We start from the raw sequence: 19,637 nt of genomic DNA, 5'->3' as shown, positions 1-19,637 counted from the left end.
AGTATCTGTACTCACTGTATATTTCCTCCTCCCCTCAGTTTCTCCCTCACCTCCCCTCAGTGGCACGGCAGTAGGTACCTTGTGGCATTTTAGAGAAGGGAAGCCACGGCATGATTTCCTGCCCTGCCATATAACAGATCATGTTCTGAGGGTTATCATTTAGAAAAATTAATACTGTTCAGCCATTAAGAGTGAGCTCATATTCCAGGAGGGAAATAAGCAGCTTATTTATCTGAAAACACAGGGTGGAAATATCCACATTACAAGACAAGGCTCATTTAGTTTTGATGACATTTTAATAGTGTCCATAATACTCTGTAATTAAAATAATAATAATAATAATCATAATAATCATAATAATAATAATCAGGAGATGATTTTATTTCTACGCAGTTTACTGAAACAATAAAGGGTCCTGCTATTTTTGGTGCTTTTGAAACAAAAGCCTGTAAGGTCATTGTCATCACATTCATTCTTTTGTTTTAACAATATGGCAGTGTGTTTGTGCAGGAACAAATCTTATGCAAAAGCTTGGTTTGAATATCGCTGAGGGAAATTTGATTATACATAAGCTGCAAATTGCTATTTCCGCTTGGACTGTCTGCCCTCATTATGACTCTGTTGACAACGATAACCTGTGTCTTTGTCTCTGATGGTGCTCTAACCTGTGGCGCACCATGCCACTTATAAGTTTTTTACATACAGTTTGCATGTTTAATGAGATGTGTTCTGGTGAGTGAAGTACTGGTCATATCTAGCCTGCCGGGCCCAATATAAGCACGGCAGGAAACTAAATCAGAGTCATTTCCCTTCAATTAGTGAGTGATTAACGCTGGGTCAGAGATGGCTGGATGACCTTCTGACCACCTAATGACTTTAAGCAGATCAATGGATGTGCAAACACCAACCACATCAGCAACGTGGGAACTGTGTAGTCAGTGGAAAGACTCTATAGGAACAGAGCATTGTTAAATCTGCCTCAGACTCTCCCCTTCTCACTTTTGTTCTATCTTTGGCTCTGTTTCTGAAGATGCATCACGATGAGGAGCCAATTCATTCAGTGTTGAGGGAAACAAACTATAGGTGTGAAATACATCAAGAAATCATTTTGTAAGATACCTTTGAGTACTGAAGACTAGAAGAGTATTCATATACTTTACTGAAGTAAAAGTACTGGTACCACACTGTGAAAATACTCCACTACCACTAGAAGTTCTGCATTCAAAACAGGACTTAACTAAATATATGTACGTTATTTTTTAGTAGTAGTAGCAGTAAAATGTTGTGGTCAGTGTTTTACTATTATCTATAATGGTTTGTAATTAATTTTACAGCTGCACTGATGTAGGCTATATGCCGCATTTTTACTATTGTAGATGTTTACGGTAGAGCTCATTCTAGTTACTTTTATTACTATACTACTTTGTGGTTTGATCTTCATCAGTGTTTTATGAGATCATTAAGTTTGTTGCACCATCTTTTCATCAGCTCAAAAAGAAAAGACCTGTCTTCAGCTTTGTGACATGTACAGGGTGGGGAAGCAAAATTTACAATGAACATTTAGTTGTTTTTTCTCAGCAGGCACTACGTCAATTGTTTTGAAACCAAACATATATTGATGTCATAATCATACCTAACACTATTATCCATACCTTTTCAGAAACTTTTGCCCATATGAGTAATCAGGAAAGCAAACGTCAAAGAGTGTGTGATTTGCTGAATGCACTCGTCACACCAAAGGAGATTTCAAAAATAGTTGGAGTGTCCATAAAGACTGTTTATAATGGAAAGAAGAGAATGACTATGAGCAAAACTATTACGAGAAAGTCTGGAAGATACTATTGAAGAAGAATGGGAGAAGTTGTCACCTGAATATTTGAGGAACACTTGCGCAAGTTTCAGGAAGCGTGTGAAGGCAGTTATTGAGAAAGAAGGAGGACACATAGAATAAAAACATTTTCTATTATGTACATTTTCTTGTGGCAAATAAATTCTCATGACTTTCAATAAACTAATTGGTCATACACTGTCTTTCAATCCCTGCCTCAAAATATTGTACATTTTGCTTCCCCACCCTGTACATTTTCCAGATAACCAAGCAGTTTTTAAATAATGCATTTAGCCATAGAGCTAAAGAGACTTCCAGGTATGGCAACTGCAGCCAATGGAGAGGTGTCAAAATCTGCAGTGACATGAATATCCACAGGGGGCAGCCTCCAGGAAAAGGTCAACCCCCTTACACCCAGATGTTAAAATGACAAGTTTCCAGCTAAAATTAACATGTTACATGTCTAGCCTAGTATAAAAAAAATGGTTTTGGTATTTGTGGTTCATTTCCTCCTTCATGACAACAGTTCAATTATATGTTTAATATAAATGTAACTGGTTTATATTATCTGAAGCCGAAGTTAATTGTAATTAAGGGAGCGACCGCTTTGATTGACAGGTGAGTGCTATGCTAATAGCATTTACTAACGTTTGCTCGGCTGTCGAGTAAGATGTTAGCTCTTGCTTATTGAATAGAATGTATTTTCTTCCTTACTGTTAGCTCTGCTGTTGTGTTAAATAATAACATTAACAGACCATCAGAGAATTTTGTCATGCAGTGTACCGGTATTTTCAATAACCGGTGTAACTTCGGTAGCCGATGTTAGCATTAGTTTGCATTGCATTTACATGGACAGGTAGCTAATCTGCTAATTAGCTCATTTAGCCATTCCTAATGTGTTAGTACAATTCAGGACTTTAACACTGCTTTAATGAAACACAACTTTATATGTTGATATTTGTTAAGTAACTCATGTACTGTTTTTTAATGTGAGCTGATTTTTTTATTTTTTTTTTATTTTGGGTTTCATATTTCTTGTCCAACTCCTCCAAGGTGTTTTCTCGACAAAGAAAACTATTGTAATCTGAAAATGTACTTAATCTGTCAAGCAAATGCAGTGGAGTAAAAACTAAAATATTTTCATCTGAAATGTTGTGAAGAAGAAATACAATGTTGTATTAAACGGGAATACTCAGGTGTAAATATGTCAGACTTGTTTTCAAATACAGTACTTAGAGTACTTAGTTACCTTTCACCTAAATTTGTTTACAGTGACATACATAACATATATCACTGGCTTCTTTCTCATATTGTCAGTTAATTATTCACAGTGTAACTAGTAAAGCCAGCCTGCTGTGTGTTATTTCTCTTCTCTTCTCTTTTTGTGTCTCGACTGCCTTGTTTTTCCATATAGAGCTTTTAAACGCCTTCATGTTTCTAGAAACCAGGAGGCTCATGGGGGCAAAACATCAGAGTGCATTTTTCAAGCTTTTTTGACACCTGTCACAATCACTATTTTCAGTCTGACATGCTTCATGTTGCACCGCACCTTCTCCATTGACACTGGGAGTCTGTCGTCCTCTCCAGCTCAATACCTTTAGCCCTCCCTCTCATCTGGACCTCCACACCCATACTGCAGCCATTTACTATATTGCCTCCATCCCCCTTTTTAAGCTGATGGAATTCACTCTCTCTCTCTCTGTCTTTTGCTGACTGCATCTGTTTTTCCTGCAACTCCAGACTTTAACTTGTTCATTCACAGCCTTCCTTTCCCCTCTCTCTCGCTCCTCGCTCCTGTCTTCCTTCTCATATATCATTCCATCTCACCCACCAGTCTGCCAGCTGACTCACTTACGGTCGAGTTGAGAGGAAGGAAAATGAGCGGAGAGATTTTTTTGCAAGGGCAAGTAAGAAGTCTCTTACAGATGAATGGTTTTGAGTGAAAGCCCGGACAGTACACTGTACGGTGAAGTGACAGCCAGGGTAAATGTCTCCACAAAACAGTTTACACAACAGAGGTCAGGGAGGCACTTCTGTTTTTTAACAGGAAATTTTAGTAGAGGTGAAATAATCAGAAAGAGACAAGAGAGACATTATCTGTATTGATCTGTCTGAGTGAGACTTCCTATGAGCAGGATGCTAATTTTCCTCTGTTCCCCACTTGAAACTGCCCTTTAAATATTAGTGTTTGCTTTGTTTTGATAGCTTGTCTGGACAGAGGCTGTGGGGACAAAATTACTCAGCCTGTGTCTCACATTAAGGGCTGTCTTGACATTTATTTCCTAATAACATTCTTTGGTTCCTGTAGATTAAGTCAGGCTTGCTTTTCTCATGGTGAAATTACATTGGTGTTGCTGTACTTGTATTTTTCCTCAGCAACTAATAACTCTATCTGTCAGCATCAGCTTGTGCTACATATTTCTCTTAGATTAAAAACCCACTATCACCTTATCCAAATGTTGCTCCTTGCTTGTTGTCCATTAAATAATGTACAAAGATGACACAAAAAGAGCACATTACCTCTGAGGATTAAAAAACAGCCTCAGTGTGAGTCCAGATAGTGCTTGTACTCAGACAGCCATCTCATTCCCTCTCTTTTGATCCCTTGCCCAGTTGTCCCTGCTCCTGGCATCTATCCATATAGTTTATTTTCATCATCTATTTTCTTATAATCATGTTTCCAATTAATAGATGAAGCATCTACATTTTAAAATGTCAAAAAATTAGGTAAAGTCACAAGTTTATGCTGTTAAAATTTTAAAAAATTCAAAGTGCAGCATAACTGTCTAAAAACCAGAGATAATCAAATTTTCAGATAAATACAACATTTAAAAAGGTGGAGGTTGTGCAGAGTTTGCATTTATGCTTAACTTCTGATTGTTCAATGATCAAGATTTATTTAGTTTTTGTCTCCATCACTGGCATCCATCCAGCCACAGTTTTGACCCTGAACTTTGAGTCTTTCTTCAGTCATCTAGCCTTGTCTAAGGATAATGGAGGAGGTCCCACACCTACATAAACTGGCTTCATCAATCATTATTCCCTTGCTGTCTGCTCCTGTAGCAGCTTTTGTCTGCTTGCTTGGCAGATCCTGGGGCACTGGTGGCAGATGGGCCACGCTGGCACCCTAAAACCGGAGCACAAAGAGAGAAACTACAGCACCTCAGAGAGAGTTTTCTGACTACACACAATACTGCCCCACTTACCTGTTCTGTTATTTTTAGGAACATGTGTCGAATGAGTGCGAAAATGTGTGTCTCCCAAGTTAGTGTTAGTCTTTCTTCCCTCTGTTATTTCAGTAACAGATCAAAACCCTTTTGTGTTGTGCGTCTTTTGGGGGACGTCAGCACTGAAATAGTTGTTGAGCTCTGAAAGAAATATTTGCAATATTTTGGTGATGTTGGTAATGAAGCAAGACGTTGCTTAAGCGAGCATGCATTTTATTTTTATGGCACATTTCATCCTAGGTGGAAGCCCAAATTGCTGCACAGGAAACAAAAACACATTAATAAAATAATACCAAGACAGCAATGGGGACATTAAAATTAAGAATAAAACAGCTGCGAATAAAATAATCATCACGGTGAACAGGAGACCTATGAAAGATAATGAAACGTGAGTTAAAAATTATTAAAGTAAAATGAAATATAATAGGGTAAAAATTAACAATAGTGAATGTAGATCAATAGAAGATAGCACATGTGAATTAAAAGAAGTAGAAATACAATAATGAAGATAGATATTCACTAATATGAATAGAAATGGAGAAATCCAGACAGGCAGTCGAATGTAATACCTCTGGTTTTATTGCATTGGTTCCTATTATAGAGACATGACACAAAATGTGGGGTAAACTGTTCAACTGTCTGGAGGCAACAGTGGAAAATCTTCAATCAGCCTTGGATTTTCTCTGGGACTGTGGCACTGAGAAAAGTAATTGTTTAGAGGATCTAAGGGGTTTTGGAGGTGGAATAAGCACTGACAATGTGGGAAATCTAAACTGATGCCAATCCATGGAGTTCTTTAAAAGCAAATAGAAGAATTCAGTTTTTTGTTGCTGCCTGCGTTTTGGATGAGCTGCTCAGGAGAAAAGGCAAAGTGACTCGCATATAAATTAGCAGCGCAAAGATAAACCATGAAAGCAAGTACAGTCAAAAATAAGATCTTTGAACCTCTATCATCGTGTGATATGTAGCAGATCATTGTCACCGTGTGACATTATACAATTGTATTATCTTGTCGCAACAGCAAACACAGCCACACACCCCCTGGATTAAGCAGCCCTTTATTACCCTGAAATCAGAGCATCTCTGCATCTCCACCACCTCCCAGACTCAGATAAGAGACGGCAGTAATTCCTGACACATTTTTATTCTCCAGCATTACATAACGGGCCAGTCATGCCTTTGATCACACTATAATGAACTGAAACCCAGTCAGTGTCTCAGAATGAATTTAAAAAAAAAAAAGCATATGAAAGTTGAGCCCAGTGGAGTGTGGAGATTGCTAATATCCATTATTTCACCTTGGTAGTCTGTCAGCTCTTGGACTGTCCACATGTTCTCATCAACATAAATCTGGGACAGATTTATTCAAAAAAGTTCATCTCATGTTTCAGCTTTTCTGCCGTTGTGTAATATATGTATGTAATGCTTTTATTTACATGTACTTATGCCTGCATGTTGTATATAGAATAGGATAGAATACAATAGCAAATACATTAAAAATAAAAAAAAATCATCCTAGGTGCCATCTGATACCTATTTATGTACACCTTTATTAGGTCTACATACTTCTGTATTTAATGATAGCCCTTTTGTTATAATGTGTACTTTTTCATTATTTGTGGTACTTTTGGACATTTTTTCTTTTTACGCGTCATACTGGATACCAAACTGCATTTCACTGTCATAATGAAAATGTAATCTACCCTAGTCTAATTTAAGATGTGCTTAGAATGTTTTTTTTTTTTTTTTTTTTTTTTAACCAGTATTTGTCTTTTAGTGACAGTGTTCTTGATTTATTTTTTTCTCTCTTCTAGACTAAGGCTTAAGATAAGGCAAAGCTCCCCAAATTCTGCATTTTTTAAATCATATTTTGGCTGAGAATCATATGTTTTGATTCTGTTTTACCACAGATGTATAGTGTTACCATCTAGAGCCACAAAAGAAATTGTCCCTGAAAGGTCAAAGGCCAATGTCACTGTAGACGATTTTCTAAAAATCACTGTATTTCAAGATTTTGTCCGCAGCTTTTTAACTCGTTGAAGCTGGTGTGATTTCTGGGAATGGTTGGCAGAGGTTTGGGCTCTCTAAGTTCATTTTAGCACTTTTGTAATATAGTATGGTGTACTTTTTCATTATGTGCTCTACTTTTCTATTTTGGTGTTCAGTACATATTTACAATGGCAGGAAAGTTTAATCTTTAGTCTTAGAATGATGAATAATTGTATTTTATTTTTTAATCCTAAAGAGTTATATATATTTCATAGTGGTTACTGCAGAAATGAATGAAATTTCAATATGTTTTTTAATGTATTTTTCATTTGGCCATCATTTCCTAGTGTTTTAGTTCCTGGACTGGTGCATGAAGAGAGGCGAGAGGAAGTGCTGAGGGGCCATAGGCTTATATACTCTATGCTAATGTAGAATATGCATTGTTATGCTTGGCACTGCTTGGCTGAATATATGAGCAGCAGTAAGAGCAGGTGGACCTACTAATCCAGACTGTATACATGGAGGAGGAAGAAGAGAGGGAGAGAGGACAGAGAGGACAAGAAGGAGGAGGAGGAGGGGGGGCTATAATAAAGGAATGGTCAGAATCTACTGAGAGTTAGGTGAAGAGAGAGAGAGAGGGAGGGAACAGAGGAGGAGGCAGGGAGGCAGGCAAAGAAGAAGGGTGATGTCACCTCTAACAGGCAGCCAATGAGAGTCAGGGAGTGAGAGAGAGCGGCCAGAGGAGGGTGTGTTTTTCTATCACTGCAGCATCAGCAGAGAAGAGAGGGGCACAATCAATTTGATACAGAAGAGGAAGAAAAGGCACAAGTACATTTAGAAGAGTGGAGGGGGGAAAGGACACAAGGAGTTGCCAGAGGAGACGAGCATCTCTGTGGAGGTAAGAGGAACCTTTTTCTGCAGAAACACAGTTTTTCATTAAGCAGAAGGACACAGAGCAGCAGGGAGCGGGAGTGAGCAGATTAATTAGGCTGTTAGGTGGAGGTGGAGGTGGCTTGTTATGGAATCACACCTTTGGCTCATCTCTACCTTCACCAGCAGGAAAAGATGACAATCTGCTTCATACAAATATTAACTGCTTCATATTTGAATGCCTCATCTTTAACAACATATTTTACTCCCACGAGGTTGATAATGTTTTGGAAAATTGTGAATTTGATTTAATAGTTTGTAAATTAATTATAGTCATCAGAGCACTTTTTATGTGTTCATAGAGGTTGTAATAGATCATACTTCACTTAAATGTTGCATTACTTTTCAATGTTTAGAAATTTAGAGTTATGATCATCAGGTATAACCTGTTGGTGCCTGTTACTTTTAAACAAACTGTTTTTGTCATATTCTTCTGTGTATTTCTTGTGGTAATTGTATGTGGAGTGCATCACATGCAACAGGGTCTCCGCTGGCATTAATGAATGGCACTGCACTGTACTGGCTCAGTGAACACTTTAGTGGTCATGATTACAGCATCTTACTGCTCTACATTTACTCTCTAAAATTTTATTGTGTTTTTGGTTTATGTTAACATAAATCCATATCCATTGTTGACTTTAAAGGTTATAAAATGAAGTGATTTTTTTTTTTTGTTTGTCTTGACTTAGAAAAGATGTACAGCACAGACCATTGGAATTTCCTATCCATTTGAGAAATATAATATGCAAATATACTTTCAATTTGCTGCTTTGGTATTCAAATTTTACAGTCTCTTTTTTGCAAACTGAAGGAAATCTCTGTAACATATGCTTCGCTTTGCTTTACATCTCCCTGTGCTTTGCTGCTTTAATATGAATATTCGTTTTCTCTCCACTCTTCCCCTCCCCCAGCTAATAGCCAAGTGGTTTAATGTTGTTAAGTACAGCCCGTGATTGCAATGTGCTGCTGTGGCATCCACTGATGTAGGGGATGAAATGCAGCTGCATAGCAGAGCAGACAACAACAATTTTCTAGTCTACCAGTCTTATCTTGGGCTGTTGCAGTAGGTCTGTTTTGCTGGGGCACAGAGAGGGATGAGTAACCTTAAACTACAGAGGAAAGAGAAATGGGAGTGCAAATGAATGGGAAGAGGGAGAGACAGAGAGAGATTCAGATATCAACAGGAGACCGTGAGAGTCAGCAGAATATTTATATGGAAGGAGATATCGGAAGAAGGAAAATAAGGGCGGGGCACCACTAATAGCAGACTGTGCAGGTGTGCCCATGGAAGAGTCACTCACCTGGCCGTGTGCCATACAGCTGCCTGCTGTCACCTTCCACGGTCTGTTACACATCTGTTCTACCCAACGGCACGAAATAGACAATGTTCCCCCAGTTGTGTTAATGATGTAGGGAACTGTATTGCCAGAAGCAGCTCCTAAAGGCAATGAGTGTGTTTCGTCTGTTGGTGGTTTATGGAGTAGAGTATGTGTCTTTTTGTTACTGCTGCTATCACACATCATATCACACATATTAACCAGATGCACACAGATACTGGGTGTGTATTTATGTCTGCGTATCTACTCATATCACGTGAGTGCATGTGTGTGCCAGTAGTGCTGAACCTGCCCCAGTAGCCTGCAGCTTGTCCCAGATGAACTCAGTCAGGGGACTGGAAGGCGCTGTGCCTGACAATGACTTGTCACCATCTGTACAACATCCATAAACATTCTGCACCGTACACATCCACACAATAGATCAACATACAGTTGCTGCCACTGAATGAAGTATATGTGGATGCATGTGCTGCTGCCGCTGGGGTGAATGAAGTTTGAGTTTGTATGCATGGCATGTGCTCTGTGACAAAATGCTCCAGAGAGCCACTGCTGGTCACATTATCATACTATTTATGCAGTGAGGTTTTAACGGCCACGGCAGCCAGAACTCTAAGGTGTGGGGAGCTGCTGGTGTAGCAGGGGTGTTGTTGTTAGAGGAGCTGGCTCGACTTGGAGAGCACGATTACCCTTGCTTCAGTATGGTGCAGAATGTAATCTCCCTTCTGACGCTGCCTGGTTAATTGAGCTGTTCCATCAAAGAGATGGATTGACACAGGGATTTATGTGAAAAAGGGGGACGGAGAGGCAGGGATCAGCAATGAAAAGAGTAAGGAGAGGCAGAGGAGGTTGCTGTAAGTAACATGAAGAAGATAAAGGATAAGGAGTCGAGAGTGGACTTCCCTTTGAAAACCAGACTACTTTGCATCCTTTCATGCATGGTCAGTGCGGTGGATATTGAAGGGAAGCAGAAAGAGAGATCAACTAAGATAAAGAAAAAGGGTAAGGTTGCAACAGATGATGATGGGCCAGAGAAAGAGAATGAAACAGAGGCCGAAGGAATTAACAGGAGGTTTGAAATTGTCATAAAACGGGAGAAAAGCAGCGCAGTGCGTGGCCAGATATTCATGGTTTTGCTGTATTAATTTCTACTGGATGATAATGGCAGTGATTGGCCTGATTCCAAATGCCTTAGTCTTGCAGTTGAAGTAGAGAGCTGGTGTTGTGTAGGAGGAGAGGAGTGATCTGCACTCAATCTGCCAGTTAGGAGCAACTCCAGGGAAGAGCAGTGTACTGCACTGGCCCTTTGCTCCTCAGCCACCTGTTATAGCCTCAGGGCCTCTTTACCAGTCCTGCTGCTCACCAGACACAGATATACAAACACACACATATAAACACATCTGTTTAATGCACAATTCCAGCAACATCCACAAATAAACACTGAGCAAATACACAGCGGAGATCCTGTTGCAGTGCACCAAATTAAAGATTCTCTAATGTTGCTTCCCTGGCCTGATTACTTAAGCATCTGCTACTGATCAAAGACTGCACTTGTCACTTTATGGTGATTCAGCCATTAATGCAGAGGCAGGGTAAAACAAGGGTTAAGAGACTGAACTATATCTTAGACTGAGCTGTCAACAATTACTTTTTCATCTCTGCTTTGCTCTTTATAGTCCTTTGAGACTAACAGTTGTAAAGTTTTAAACTCACAAGCCACAAATTCAAAGGTTTCTCTCTGAATTCCCTTGAGTTATCTCCATCGTGTGTCTTTTCATTGCTATGTGTGTGTGTGTGTGTGTGTGTGTGTGTGTGTGTGTGTGTGTACCTTCAGGATGCTGTCAAAATGGAGAGTTTCCCTCCTCCCCGGCTGCAGCTTGGAGGCTGTTTGATTTAGACTGTGCAGATGGGAGTCGGCCCACTGGGTGTCAAGTGGGGGATCATGTAGACATGCTGTCAGGGTTTGGTGGAGAATACATTGTGGTGATTTAAGGAGTTAAGGGTCACACAGATTGACAACCCAGCCGTGGGTAACTGATTATAGACAATTTAGGAGGAGAGAAGGAGGCCAGCAAAAAGAGTGAGTGAAGAAACAGAGGTGAGATGGAAGGAAGGAAAACCTAAAAATGGAAAAGATTGATTTGAAAAGGTGGCGCAGAGATGGCGGTGAGATAAAGCTGTCACAAAAGAGGAGACAGAGTGCAAGAGTGGCAATGTGTCTGAGTCATCTTAGTGCTCCAGTCATCACTTAAATGTCTTTTTTACTGTTTCAGGCATGTAGAAAAGAACCTATCAACTTCGGTAATACATCCTTCCTTTACTGCCTCTGTGTCTCTGTCTCTTTCGTCTAATGTTCTCGTGCACTCGTGTGGTTTCCGTTGTCATATCAGTATTCATGCAGTGGTGGACACAGGAGCCCACATCGCAGGTCTTAATCAAAATAATGACGGAGGCTTCTATTGGCCTTTCCAGAAAGAGGCTCTCAGACAAAGAGTAATAAATCCAACCCAATTATACTATTGAACCTGTGATGGAAACTGGGGCACAAATAGAGGCGTCATGTATGGAAATGAATTTAATTTGGCAGAGTGAATTACCTTATTACAGCTTTCAGAAGTGATGCTATGAGAGAAGGAGAAATTGTGGAATTCCCATGGGTGACAAATATGATATTACCGGTTAAAATTACAAAACTGGAAGCCCAGAGTGGATATTACTTCTGTCCAGGAAATTAATTACTGCCAAACCAATAACGGAACCAATAATAAAAATCTGTGGCCAAGATGAAGAGAAAAATATGTTTTAAATTAGATAAAATTTAAAAAAGATGTGCGCAGTCCATTTATTTTTGTAATATTGTGCAAATATGTTTTAACTCTGAATTAAACTTCTTCTGCACACATACTGTATGAAAAAGGATAAAAAAGTAGAAACCCTATAAAACTCCAAATAAATAGGGGATGCACACCACTCTGTCTGACCTTCTCTGTGCCTCTTTGATGCTCTTATCATTTTTTCTGCCTCCCTGTCAAAAAATTATGCCTTTGTCTCAGCAATACAGAGAATTCCCCGTCCTGCGTCACTCCATCTGGACCAAAGCAGCTCTATCAAAGACGCTTTATTGTCCACACTGGGGACTATAATTAGGCTAAATTGACCCACTGTCCAGTGTGTTTACTACCGCATGTCTGTGTCTCTATACTGTTGATTGTCTAACAACATGACTCACCAGTGACAGTGGCCCATATACAACATCCAAATGAATGAATTAGCTATAAATCAAATACCAATATTGTCTTTTATTTGCGAAAGATAATGTCAAATGTCTGAAGTCCACACAACTATGGCCCATTAGAAAATGTCATATCTACACTGGGATTCTGTTTCATTTGGTTAATATTAGATCTCTCATTCATTTCATCATAAAGCTGTTCTTATTTACTGTGCTTAAGCTTTTTTTTTCACTAAGGTTTTATTGAAATTTTATGAACACGTAGTCACAAAAAACAACAAAACAAAAACCAACCTCGCTTGGGTAACAACACTGCATTCATGTTATTCAGTCCTTCCACCATTCTGGGTTCTATAATCAGTCCAGTTATTCAATTTTTTTGTCCATTTTTGCTTCTTGTAGTCGCAGTTGGTGAGTTTTTTTTCCATTGTATACATTCCTTCAGTAACTGCGATCCGTTTGTCGGTCCTTTGTTGGTGGTTCTGTCTTTCCCCAGTTCCTTGTAATAGCTTTTTTGCAAGCCACTAAAAGTATCTTATCCAAGCATATGTTGTTTCCCACTACACTTTCATCAGACAAGTTACGCAAATACAGTACATCACAGCACATTGGAATCTCATACCCCATTATTTGTTGTAGCACTCCACACACCATCTCCCAAAACACAGTTATCTAATCACATTTCCAAAAGACGTGTGTGATCTACATCAAATTCTCCACATTCCCTCCAACATTTCTGCTCTCTGTTTAACTGGTTACTTTTCATCTTAGTGTAATAAAGAAACACCATATTTTTCCAGGAGAGCTCCCTCCAGATCTGTGAACTAGTGGATGTTTAGTGCATCTTCCACATATTAAGCCAATCATCATCTGTAATTTCCACATTGAGCTCCTTCTCCCATCTGTGCTTAAGCTTTTACCCATGCAGCATCTCTGATAGTATTTTCCACATGTGAGCAGTGACCTGTTATATAGCTATATTTAACTATAATGTGATCATTTGTGATTGTGTATCTGTATCTCTACTCAAAAACTAGGGCACTGATTATCATTAAATTTAGTGGAAGTGTAGGACATGGACCAAGGACGACCTCCTTAAAATTTAGAGCAGATCCATAAAAAGGTGTGGAGGCTGGTATCGCTTTTCACTTTATTTAACCTTGGTCGGTTTACCTGGTTTTATCCCCAAGCCAAACTAACCAGTGACACAAACAAACAAAAAACATAGGTCATAATTAACTTTTTGTTGCCTTTCTAACTGTCATTATTATTACTATTGCTACTATTATTATTATTGTTGTTGTTACTATACAGAGTAGAAGATGCATTGAATATAATGTTTTGTAAATGTTACAGGCATTATAGAAAGCTTATAAATCCAAGCATAAGATTAGGAGATTTTCAGGAACTTATACACTGTTTTACCAGTACTCGTGCATTAACTGCAATGAAATGAATGATGGAGACTTATAAGTGTTAACGATTTTTTAATAGAGCGACATGCAATCCAAATATCGACAGGCCAAACATAATTTGGTGACAAAAACAGAACGTAACTACAAAGTAAGTTCAAGTCCATTATCATGCCTTCAGGTGCTTCTTTTAAATGTAATATTTGCTCAGATATTATTAAACTGACCCTTTAACACACCACTGCTGTTCCACTGTGGCGTTGTTGCAGGGCGATATTTATTAAGAGGATGTGACAGCTTTGGTTTACTAATTATTGATTTGTTGCATGAGAAGCTGACTACATTTTTAATGAAACTTTGGAGCTTATGTATATCGCCACCGTAGGCTACTTCTTCAGCGCTGTGGTTTTGCTGTAAGTTGCATCACACTGTTTCCCAGAGCTTTTGACAGACTTTTAAGACTGCGAGAATTTCTTCTTTATCAATTGCTGTGATTTTATTGTCAGTTTTGCTCTTGACAGACTTTGGCATTGCTTTCATCCTGTCCCACTTCAGGTTTAAGTTATTCATTCATTTTAGTTCCCTGCAGTTCAAACTTAACAAAACTCCAAAGCTTTGCTCTACGGCCAGGCCACTACTCATATTTGTTGCTGTTTGAGTTACACAAGAAGTGCAGGTCTAGCGAGAAAACAGAAGACCAGAGGTTTTGCTAGGTATCTGAGTAGAATTAAGATTTTCCTTTATTCTAGCAACTACTCACATTTGACCCCGACTCAAAGTAGAAATATAGCCATTTAAAGCATTTATATGCAGAGTTTTTGGACCTTGAATAATGTAACAAAAACAATTTGAAAACACCATAGAAATGCAGAGAAGTCAGTATTTTTTTTAGAGCAACCCTGAATTGCAGTCACAGCTTTCATGTGTCTTGGCATACTCCTCACCTGTCTATCACAGTGTTGTTAGTGCTTTATGCCAAGCAGCTCGGCTTTACTTTATGGCTTGTCAACATCCATCTTCCTCTTGATCACATTGCAGAGGTTTTCAACGGGGTTCAGGTCTGGAAATTTGAAGTGGTCTCTTAATTTCTTTCCAGAGTGTTATTTGACAGGATGCCAGCAGTGAATCAACAAAACTGACAAAACCTGTCCTAAAAGACATTGAGGCTGCACTGGGGCATTAATGGGATCAGGCTATTGACATGTTGTTCCTAGCTCTCTGACAGATTTACTGGATCACAATATACACTCAGAAGGCAAATGATAAAGGATGTACAGTCTATGGAAACATCATACAAATATACGCAAATCAAGATCAAGATATTCTCCCTGGGAATTTTGACATTTGTAGTTAATGCAGGTGATTTATTGCATTAGGCTAAATTACATTGCAGGGTTTAGTCTTCTGGAGCCAAGACACTTAAAGTCTGGATATGAGACGAGCTATGTGCTGTATTGAAGGTGACTACTTGACATGTGTGGAACACAATGTGGCTTAATATTAAATCCATAAAGGCTTATTTGGAGTGTTTACAGTTAAGTGTATTGACTTTTCATTTCATTTAGTCCTTCTTCACTCTATACCTGCACACCACTTAAATTAACCATAACTGAAATAGATGGGACACGAAACATGAGCGCTCAGGCACACTTGCATCGACACTGCATCCTCCAGTACTGCAGTGTTTGGAGGTAAACAGTCTGTCTGTGTGTGTTTGTCTGGTGTTGACACATCAGCGATGTTGTGACTGTAGTTTCTCGCTGGTGCTTTATCTGCTGTGTCAGCCATGATATATTCATTAGCGTTGGATTACACAGAGTGGGAGGGGATCAGGTTTTGAGTGGGTAGTAATCCCCATACACTGGCCTAATTTAATCTCACCTACTGTGCCATCCTATTACACACTGCACCCACCACATGCATGCAGCCGCTGGCTGGAGGAAAGATGAGAAGGGGCATGCAGGGTTAAAACAGGCTAATGTCAGACAAAACCCAGAGAGACAAAGAGGAGGGATTGTAAGAAATGTGCAAGAGAGTGGAAATTGATTTCAAGCAGCAGGAGAGAGATTTTAGTGTAGAGATAAAAAAAAAACCAAAATGTCAAGAAGTAAAGAAATGTCAGAGGCAAAGTGTAGAAAGATAGGATTTACACAAGGTTGCTCTTTGAGTTCATTTTCAATAGAAATAACAGTCATTATATTATGTATGAAAACGGAGCTCATGCATTTTTTGCATGATCCAATCAGTCATTAAACATTTCCATTAGGGGTGTGCATGAATAATTAATTAGTTGAATCAAAATGACAAGCGCGGTCGACTTCTTTTCTTTAAAAGTCAGCTCATTTTGATTAGGGGAAGAAGAGATTTATCTCGTACTTCATGAAGACACAGAACTAATGTTTATGAGTCTTTCACAAGTCTGAAAAAGTTAAAAAAAAAAGTTAAACTTGGGTGGAGAAGACATATTAAATTAGATCTAGTGATTTATTCCCAACATGCAATGAAATTAACATATATGTGAACAAGTAAAGCAGAAATAATAATACAAAAATCAACAATCAAGACAATCTTAGAAAGAAAAAACAGCACAATAGTTTCATTTACATGCCTGAAAAGGGGTGGGAAGAAGTGCAATTTATGTAATTCTGCCCCCTCTCCATAAAATATTAATAATATGTATTTATCTCCCTCTTCCTTTCACATTACTCTATTATATTTACATGTTAATTATGATGTCATGACTAATTGACTTATTGAGTTACATAGACTTAATTATTTTACTTCAAAAAGTAATTAGAATATCCTTACATTTAAGAAAAAAAAAAAAGAACTTCAAGTATTTCTCTAAACCAGTAGAAGGGTACATTAAGATTAACAAAAGTACAACCATGTAACTCCAGACCATTTTTAATGGAAAAGACATTGTTTTCATGTTTTTAAGAACTTCTTACTAAATTTAGCCTAGAAGGGCTGGTCTGTACATTAATTTTCCATAAAAGCACATACAATCTTTCAGTTTATCTGAAAGATTCACAGCTAGCTTTAATCAACATCATAACAATAATATTTCACTATATATAGTGCACTTACCTGGTTTGGTCAAATGTAGTCCCACCATCTGCCTCATCTATCACATCTTGTACTTGTACTGGATTGAAAACATATTTTAGTTCCCAGATCCCATTCCTGTGCCTTCTGCTTAGATTATTTTGGGATAACACTCATCTCATTACATCTTTTTGGGTAATAATTAGCATTTCCTGGAGACTTCACATAGCAAAGTTAGGGTTTATATAACCATGATCTGTTGTTTTGTTTAATGTTTATGACCTACATTACTGTCGTCTGTGCTCATAGCCGAATGTAGCCAGACTAAATTAGGCCATGCTAGCCACACTTCACATACACTCTACCTGAGCAAGATGCTGTGTATGGAAGTGTTCTTGTTAGCCTCTTGTGAGTGTAGACTTTCTAAATCAGGTCGGCGCTGGAGTTGTTGTAGTTGGCACTCTGAATTGATCAGGGGTAATTGGGCATGGCGCGACAGAGAGCCTCACACAGGGCCCCACAATGCAATAATGAGACACTATATTTAGCTATAAAAGTGTCTGTTTACATCAGCCATCATGCACTGTTTCGCAGTAGGATGATCTGAGCAATTGTGTTTCTGTGGACAAACTCGTAGGGTGCGCTTTCATGTAGTGATTTTCATAAACCATTTGTTGAGAGCTCCGCTGCAGACGACTCACACGAAGCGATAAAGAAACACTGGGTGAGACTTCTTGCTAATACGAGGAAAAGATAAAAGGAGCAATCCCCAAGTGAAAACACATGAGCAACAAGGACGAAGAATAAATTTATTCAGAGGTGTAGATGTCACATCGGGGGGGGGAAGAGATGAAGGGAAAGGAGACGAAAAGCAGAAAACAAACGACATAAGAGATAAAGAGAGAGAACAGACAGAGGGCCCGGACATTGTTAATGAGCCTAATAAGGTAATTAGACACAAGCATACAAGATCTCATCCTCAGGCCGTACAAAGTTGGGCGGGGCAGTGGAAACAGGAGAGAGAAAGTGGGATTCTAATAGACAAAGAACGGACCTTCATTTTCAGTAACCTTTTAATAATGTTGATGGTACTGTTAAAGTGTGATCCTGCTCCGGGCGATGAACTGGAAGTGTGAGAGCACGGAGGTTAAGATGGAAGGACAATATGGGAAGATAAAGAGAGAGACAAGGGGTTAGAGAGAGACAGGAGGGTAAAGGACAGATATCCTGTTGAGATTAAAATGTCAGAGTGCACAAAAGCAGATGCACACCTGCCAGGAATACACACACATACACACACAGACACACACACACACACAGACACACACACACAAACAGAAAGCTCACCTGCATCTTCTCAGGCTATGTTCACAGTGACACTAATTACATTTGAGAAACACATCCCCAAAACACAAATAATAGCGCTGCCTAAAGTCTGAACTGACAATATTAGATGAGGATGTGTTCATCGCTTGAATGACTTCATTCTCTCTGAGTGCCATATATCACCCATTTTATATTTCCTCATAACTCTAAATCTTCTGTTTTCCTCCCTCCCCCCACCTCCTCTGTCTTCCCGGCTCACCTTCCCTTTCTCCTGCGTCCAATGACCCAGACAGCCCGTGTTTTATTTATGAATGTGTAGCCAACGCTGTTTTGACCAACCAGTGGTTCGGGGGGTGGGGGTGGGGGGGTGGAAATCAAACCAGCGGTAAATGTTACTGACAGCAGTGTTACCAGCCTTTCGCTCATCGTGCTCACTGTTCCTTGAGTTTTGGGCCCTTCAACCTGCCTGCGGGGGCCCGTCCGCCTCCACAAGTGTCATAGAAGCTGTTTTGTCCTTTCACTTTGAATAAAAGAAAAAACACTCTGAGATGTTTGGGAAATCTTGTCATGCAAAAGCTGTGTTTGTTTGGCCAGTGCGAGTTGGCAGAAGATGCTGACATGCTGTCTGGGTGTCCTATATAAGAACCAGCATGATCAGCAGGTTTAAACCCAGGCTATCATGGGATGGAGATGATTTAGATACCAGCCACAGAGGATGCAGGATATTGCCAGTGGCCTATTTTGTCCGAGAGAAGGTGTGTATCAGTGTGTGTTGCATGGTTCGTGTATTTGAGTGTGGCTGTATTCACAGTGTTGGGATGTATGAAAACAAACTATGCTGATTACAATGATCACAAATCTCACAAAGACTACTTAAGTTAAGTAGTGATTGTTTGTTCTGACACGTGTGCAATACTAATTACCCATAAGCCCCTAATATGGGGGTTCCAGGGGGAGATTTAGGGGGATCTAATGACAGAAATAATAATATTCATGATTATGTTTTATGTTAGGATTAGAAAGTGGGTCCCCTCCAACAAGCCCATCATGTGGTGCCATGTTTTTATAGCTCAGGAAGGACTCCCTCTTTTTTTGTCTGTGTTTTAGGGTAGCATCCATTATTAATGTGCATTATCATCATCTAGCATGTTTAATGAGTGGACTAGGTTAAATATCCTCTTAACCAAAAAGCCAAGAGTGGACAAAGCAAACACTGGTTCAAACAAGCGCTCTTTGTATTTTTGAATTTTTTTTGCATATTTAATTGTCACACACTGTAGCTTCGTTAGATGCCTGGTTGTTGAGTAAATT

At 39.1% G+C, this 19,637-nt stretch overlaps 1 protein-coding gene across 1 annotated transcript in view; it reads left to right on the top strand.

The window, feature by feature from the left end:
- Positions 1-7,799: 7,799 nt before the first annotated feature.
- Positions 7,800-19,637, top strand: part of l1cama (L1 cell adhesion molecule, paralog a) — a 53,986-nt gene continuing 42,148 nt past the window's right edge. The window contains exon 1 of the mRNA XM_030139221.1: positions 7,800-7,942. The gene's annotated coding sequence lies outside the window, so the exon portion shown is untranslated. The remainder of the gene's footprint in view (positions 7,943-19,637) is intronic.

The sequence above is a fragment of the Sphaeramia orbicularis genome, chromosome 7, assembly GCF_902148855.1.
Source record: "Sphaeramia orbicularis chromosome 7, fSphaOr1.1, whole genome shotgun sequence".
Classification (NCBI taxonomy): Eukaryota; Metazoa; Chordata; class Actinopteri; order Kurtiformes; family Apogonidae; genus Sphaeramia; species Sphaeramia orbicularis.
Note: the sequence above shows the minus strand (reverse complement) of the source record. Positions and strands in the feature narration are given on the sequence as shown.